At 39.2% G+C, this 7,706-nt stretch overlaps 1 protein-coding gene across 1 annotated transcript in view; it reads left to right on the plus strand.

Moving 5' to 3' along the window:
• The first annotated feature begins 644 nt into the window (after window positions 1–644).
• Window positions 645–7,706, plus strand: part of LOC135220639 (phospholipase A2-like) — an 88,185-nt gene continuing 81,123 nt past the window's right edge. Inside the window, 1 exon segment of the mRNA XM_064257958.1 lies at window positions 645–959. The gene's annotated coding sequence lies outside the window, so the exon portion shown is untranslated.

Genomic DNA, 7,706 nt, shown 5'->3' on the forward strand with positions numbered 1-7,706 from the left:
TTGGTTTTTTACTGTTAATCTAAAAGACTTCACGTTTATTTCCCCTGAAACCCTTGACTTCTGCATTTTACTTTCATTATTTTGTACATTCCAAAGACATTTGTGTGTGCGGATATTTGAGGGCTGGAGTATTTTGTCAAGAGTTGCAAGAATACAGAATTTTTTTCAAATGTTTATTCCAATCCTCCTCTCGGTCTCTCTCACTATATATCTCTCTAAAGGCCCCTGAACAGTCTCTCTCTCTCTCTCTCTCTCTCTCTCTCTCTCTCTCTCTCTCTCTCTCATATGTGTAGGCGCTGTAGTGAGCAAATCATCGATCGCTCGAGCTGTGCCTCACCGCTCATTCCATTCTATGTAGATGCATTATTAATTTCTTCACCGAATCGTTTCTTCGTCTTGAAAATGGAAAAGTTTCGAGGCAAAAGAAAAAAACCGACGACTCGCGTAGTCATCGTCGATATCATAAGCATCATAATCTCGCCAAGCTGCCTTTTCAATATTATCTTTTTGTCATCTCTTTCTCTCTCTCACTCCCGAGTCATCAACGCGCCAGCGCAGCCCTGCTGATCGACTCCACATTTCCCAGATCGTTCCGTTTGCTCTCTCGAGATTTCGTCCAGTTATTTAGCTCTCTCTTTTGCTGTTCGCCTCTCGTTTGCACTTTGAGTCGTCATGTATAGAAGTTTCTCATAAATGCTGTGCAAGAGATCACGAGAAATAATTCTTCTTTTCCTCCCCGGCCAGGTAGCATCTATAATTCAGTGAGAAAGTGAACGATTCGTAACGACCCGAGTCGAGGGGAGAGGAGAAAAGCAAAGAAGGGGAAGGATATTAGCCCAGGGGCTGTCCGTGTTGGAAAGGAATCTTCGCTCTCTCTCCAGTCACACTCAAACGCTCTCAGCCACAGCCTCCCCAAGTCGCTCAGCCGCAGCCCTCTCGTCACTCTAGCACGCTCCAAGGTAAGCGTTAGGGCTCTTGCCACTTAATGGTCACTCCATTAGCATCTGGGGTCGTTATTTTAGCTGCTCTAGGCAATTCTGACTGGCACAGACAGGGACGTTCGAAAAATAGTAGACCTAGCCATCTCATCGGCTGGTTTTTCATCTTTTGTTGTCTTTTTCAATTATATGTCCAGCCTTTTCTCCTTTTGAATGCCTGACTTGGTTGCTGGCGCCTAATTTCGAACTGGTCAGTGGCCCTTGCTCCAAAATGGAAGTCCTTGGAAACGCCAACAAGTATTGAGGAACGAACGGCACCAGGATCTCTCTTTCTTTTACTGCCCCCCCTTCTCTCTCTCTCTCTCTCTCGTCTCTCTCTCTCTCTCTCTCTCTCTCTCTCTCTCTCTCTCTCGTGTGCCTGTTGCACACATCTCTCATTCCTAAATGGAATGTAGTGAACGCTTTTTTCGTTTGTGGTTGAACTAATAACTGCTTCAATAAGAACAGAAAAGTAAACAAAGCAGCTTTACCGTTTGCTATATATATCTCGACCACATGATTGTTCATATACGATCGAGATGTTTCATTGATTAAGGTAAATTCAGTGATAGATTGTTTTGCCGATGCGATATAATTTTTTTATTTTTTACTATTGACAGTTTTGTGGTGTACTAGAAATGCATCTGAAACGGATATCGAAAGTGACTTCTATAAAGCCAGTTTACATATGCCTAATGTCTAGACGTTTTTATTTGTATATGCATTCACACAAACGTGTGTGCCTAGTAAGTGCAGTCATTAACTAAAATATCTCAGTAATAGGTGTCGCAACACACATTTGAAATCTGTTTGATTGCTGGCAAGAGTTTTTATTAATTTTTTATAGCATTATTAGGATAACAGGAAGTAGTGAACGAACCCATGTTCAGAAAACCTCCGCAGCATCTGTCACTTGATATATCTACAAAGACTGCTCATCAGCAGAGCATCGGACTTCCATACACATTGCACCAAACACCTCTATATCTGACAGGCAGTCTGGTTGTTCCCTGATGTAAAGGCCTTTCAATCCCATACCTCCTAGACATTATCCATCCATCACTTTCTAGGTTTCCTTACCTAATTGTATACAGTCTTTTCATCTGAGAATCATCCTCCATTGTTTTCTCGAGACCAAACCATCTCGAAACACACTGATCCATGCTTTAGATACATCTGTCTATCTCCGGATATCTCCCACTCTTATTTCTTTCAGAATATTTTCTGCGCAAACATTTCATGTCAACAACTATTTTCCTCATTCACATCAGTATCCTTATTGTGCTCACATAGGGGCTGGGTATCTTCTCAACAACCTTTCTACACGATTCCACCTTGGTTTCCGTAACACCTGAAGTCTCTTCCGTGGCTGTTGTGGGTATCCTGCTGCCACCTTTGTTTTGCCTATTTTGCAACTCTCATCCTAAACGATTCGGCCGACTTTATTCGTTGATCGTATGGGATCTTTCCTTGATAGTGACCCCCAACGTTATCTTGGACTAATTTTCCTTGGGTTTATTATCTTTATAATATTTACAGCCTCTTGTGTATGTTTTTAGGGTCATCCCCTCCAGGCCTCGTAGTAAATACGCCGCAAAGGTGGATACATACCGGGTTCAAACCCTTATGGGACATTATCTATGAAAGATCCGACCGTCTGTGTTGACATTCATTATTCCATTCTCTCTCTCTCTCTCTCTTTTTTTTTACTTAATCCATTTATAGTCATAGCCTTACTTTCGCCCTTATTTATTATCGGCTTTCTCCTTTTGCAAACACTTGTAAATTCCTCTCTATTTCGGCTCTGTCTCTTCCGTATTTCTGGTCAGTACTGGGTCAGCCACTCCTTATTCCCTTCAAAACTGATTTTCTTGTCCCACAACTGTACACCTCTTCCTCCTTCAGTCTTCTCCATTCAGCAGTCTTCAAACTGCCAATTTCATTGACCTGGGGGTTCATTCACTTTCGACAGCCTCTTTGTATTTGTAACTTTTATTTTGAGATCTATATGTCTTATTATTATGAGAAATAAACCTTTGTAGAACGACTGTTACTATCCTGAAGTTAGCGTTCATCTTCCATTTTATTTTCATTACTTACCTTCCTTTTTCTCTCACTTCCGTCTCCTGTACTATTGGACATGATGTGTTCTGTCATGTAACTGCCCGTCTTATAATATGTGTCCCTAATTCTCCACTGGCTGCGTTTATTCCTCTCTTCCTACCTTCCTGTACCAACAAGTTCTCCCTGCTGCCCCTGTGACTCCATCGAGGAATTTTTTTATACTTCCCCGTCTATCCACTTCAACTTAGTGAGTTTAACCTTAGCTGAAAATTCATGGATTTTCTCCGTTTATGCTCTTCTATCTTCCTTTTGGTCAGAGTCGCTTGTCTTAACTACCTTTGTAGCCCGTTTGAGCTTTTCCCCACAACGTGAGTTTTGGATTGAAGGGATTAATTATCAGGTGCTTCCAGCCAATCCTATACTTCTCATTACATGTGTCGGATTGCTTTTCCATTTACCCTACGAAAATAGTGAAGGGAGCTTTCTTATTTCTCCTATCTGGTACACCTTTTTTTAAATCTTAAATTTCACACGATGTAGCCCTTCTCCGAATAAGACTATATACACATATATATATATATATATATATATATATATATATATATATATATATATATATTATATAATATATATTCGCAAGGAAGCAAGCGAGACGTCTTCTGGTAATTTGACAAAGATTTATTGAGCGACGTTTCGGGGTCCAGCCCCATCATCACGGCTGTAAAAAGGATTAATACCCATAAAACATAATAAAAAGACTCATCTCGATAACCCCTCTTTACTTGGCATAACCATATTTACTTGGGACCTTTCCTTCTTCTTCTAGTTACTCGTCTTCTTCCCTTCACTTAAGATGGTAATTTTCTTAGCATTGTAGTAGGTTTTCTGTGAATTTTAAATGTATATCTCGAATGACTGCTGTTTTCCTGAGACTATATATATATATATATATATATATATATACATATATATATATATATATATGTATATATATATATATATATATATATATATATATGTTATATATATATATAGTCTTGTCTGGGTATGTAAATATACATACATACATATACTGACAGACAGTGATAGACAGAGAGAGAGAGAGAGAAACGCTTAAATGTGGCCAAAATATATACTACTTCGGGTGTCAGAATAAATGCGTAAAGATCAAGCGAGAATTACAATGAATCTTACAGGCGGCATAAGAAAAAACATTCCATCGGTGGTGGTCAATTTTCTTTCGTCTATTACAGATCACCAAGATAATGAATGATATTTTTTCATTATTGCTGAGAACGTTCAAAAAGTTACGGAAAGATTACCTCGTAAAATCGTACTCCACCTTGAAAAATTAAGCAAAAAATGACTCGGGTCATGATTGTTTCCTTCATTTGCAAATTCCAAATTTAGCAACCGGAAAATGTGCATCTCATTGCCAACAGATAAAAGAAACAAAAGGGGAACCACGTTTTATCACCTTGGCAACACGAACCAAAGTCGGAAGGTTTCCAGTCTCTTTAATGTCATTCCCAAAGCATGAAAAAGTGCTCGCTCTTGCTCGGGCCTATAAGAGTGCAACTTAGATTCTTATTTATCATTTGTTCTTCGGCAATGGTTATGATTTCTTTCCTTTTAACTTCTTACATTTGCGGTTTTTGCGCAGATTGAATTCGATTTAGGAGATTATCGGTACGCTTATTTGTTTGTGTACCCGTAGGCTGCCCAGACGAATGACTCTCTTAGGAAGTGGTGACATTTGTGGATGGAGAAATATCTGTTTATATAGCGGTGGATCCCGTTGGGGGACAGTGCCATCAGTGCACCTCATGGGGTGCACTGTAGGCATTACTAAAGATTCTTTGCATTGTCCCTTCGGCCCTGAGTTGCAGCCTCTTTTATTCCTTTTACTTTACTGTATTTCCTTTCATATTATCGTCCTTCTAACTTGCTGTCCAGCCTCTCTTAGCAATTATTTCGCAGTGCAGCTGTGAGGTTTTCCTCCTGTTACACCTTTCAAGCCAACTTACTCTCAGTTTCCTTTCCAGCGCCGAATGACCTCATAGGTCCCAGTGCTTGGCCTTTGGCCTAAACTCGATATACCATTCCTATAGCAGAGGTTCTGGAATTCCCCCCTAGGGGGAATTTCAGAGTTCCCCCGGGTGGGGGAGGACTGTGACCAAGGATTTTTAGTGTTATATGCATATTATTTGGAATGCACCTTGAGGCAGACAATTTAAGAAAGTTGGGGGTGGGGGACGATGACATTCTGGTACTACATGGTGAAAGTGTGGATGGGCAAAAGAAAAAAAAGAAACAGCTGAGAATCACTGGTTTATAGGATACCAGGTATGATTATCATTCTTCATTATATAACTGAAAACGGATGCATTCACCAGCAAGCTGGCACAAGAGAACGCTTATCCTCGCAAATAACATTAGCCGATTGATTAGTCTTATGGGGACGGGGTAATCACGAGGCTAACAGAGCTACAGCCATAGGCCTACGATTATTTATAGACCTGCTCCCTCGGCTGTGTTATTTGTATATTTTTGAGGTCAGCTATGATCAAGATGGCTTGAATGCCTCAGCCTTTTCAGGTATTGAAATGGAAGTTATGAGATCATGGAACTTCGTTGACCCAATTCCTAAGTTTGCTGACTTAAGTTGGAAAATAACCTCCTTATTGGAAAACCTGTACGCCCTACCTGTAATGTTTCACCCGTTGCTTTTCATGGTGCTGTAAAACATGACCCGGGAATCTTGTGTAATTAATCGTTGAATAAGTCTTTAAATCCTTGAGGACTTCTTATTACCGTAAGTTGTCTCTACCCATAATCGTGCCTTGACAGTAAAAAAATTTTCAGACAACAGTAATTATGTACTATATATAAATGAATGTATGTTTGTGTGTGTGTGTGTGTTTCAGTATAACTGAAATGCATTGAGCAATTTCAACCAAACTTGGTATGCATATGATTTACTATCTGGGAAAGAATACTGTGGAGGGTAAAACATCACTGGCACCAAAGGGCATTGGGGTGGGAAGGAGGTGATGTAAAAATAACTAAAAGCTACGGGTATTGGTGTCTAATCCATAGTTTTTGAGGTCGCTGAGATGAATGGTGACACTCCCGGTGCCTTTTAAGCCAAGTTTAACTCTGATAGGAAGAGGGGGTGAGGGTTGAGAACAGGTGAAATATGAAATGTCAAAAATGCTGGACGATGTAATTGAAGGAACTATCATAACAGGAGAGAGAGAGAGAGTGAGTAGAAAGAGGAAAAGAGTGGGAGAGAGAGAGGGTTTATTGGTTGTCATTCAGTGTTTTCTCGGGCAGAGCCGGGTTGGTCAGCTAGGTCCCTCCAAGATAAAGAAAACGTCTTCCCAGGACCTACTCCGAAACGCGTAAAAATCTGGTTCTCGTAAAGCCTAAAACTAATTAAGATAAGTAATCATCACGTATTCATTCTTGATTAGCTACTTACCCCTGTTTAGTCACAGACTATAAATTCAACCTAACAATGGCGGTGTATTGAATCCATTTGAAATTTCATCAGCAGGATGGGTCGCGCAAACATTAAACGCCAGGACTGATTTATGAACCCATCTGCCCTCTGGGAAAACGTGCGTGGCACGAAGTTTTGGAAAGGAGAGAGGGCGACTTCCAAAGAAGGCAGAATATTATACGAATTGGAGCTAGTGCCAAGAGAAGGGCCTTGATAGCCAGCGTGTGTAAGAGGTGTCGATATCCTGAATGTTAGCTTTTTGCGTAATTGTGAATCAGTTTAGCAATTACAAGGCGAACGTGGCTGTGACTTTTGTCTTGATTTCTTCTTGAGTCGCCCCCTATTTAAGAATTGCATACGTATAATATATATATATATATATATATATATATATATATATATACATATACATATATTTATTTATTTATTTATTTATTTATATATATTTCTATTGCAAAAAAGTCTTCTAATGAATCAAAAATAGCCTTCCACATCTTATATCTTCAACATCATACACATGACTTTCTATAAATTACATTATAAACTTGTATACTTTCTATAAACTTACCATACAACTGTACTGTATATTGACGAGGTTTTGACTTTTGGCTTGATTTCTTCTGGGGGTCGCCCTCTATTTAAGAAGTTTCATATATATATATATATATATATATATATAATATATAAATATATATATATATATATCTATATACATATATATTATATATATATATATATATATATATATATATATATATATATATATATATATATATATATATACGTATGCAATTCTTAAATAGGGGGGCGACTCAAGAAGAAATCAAGACAAAAGTCACAGCCACGTTCGCCTTGTAATTGCTAAATGATTCACAATTACGCAAAAAGCTAACATTCAGGATATCGACACCTCTTACACACGCTGGCTATCATGGACCTTCTCTTGGCACTAGCTCCAATTCGTATAATATTCTGCCTTCTTTGGAAGTCGCCCTCTCTCCTTTCCAAAACTTCGTGCCACGCACGTTTTTCCCAGAGGGCAGATGGGTTCATAAATCAGTCCTGGCGTTTAATGTTTGCGCGACCCATCCTGCTGATGAAATTTCAAATGGATTCAATACACCGCCATTGTTAGGTTGAATTTATAGTCTGTGACTAAA

Source organism: Macrobrachium nipponense, chromosome 2 (assembly GCF_015104395.2).
Source record: "Macrobrachium nipponense isolate FS-2020 chromosome 2, ASM1510439v2, whole genome shotgun sequence".
Lineage (NCBI taxonomy): Eukaryota > Metazoa > Arthropoda > Malacostraca > Decapoda > Palaemonidae > Macrobrachium > Macrobrachium nipponense.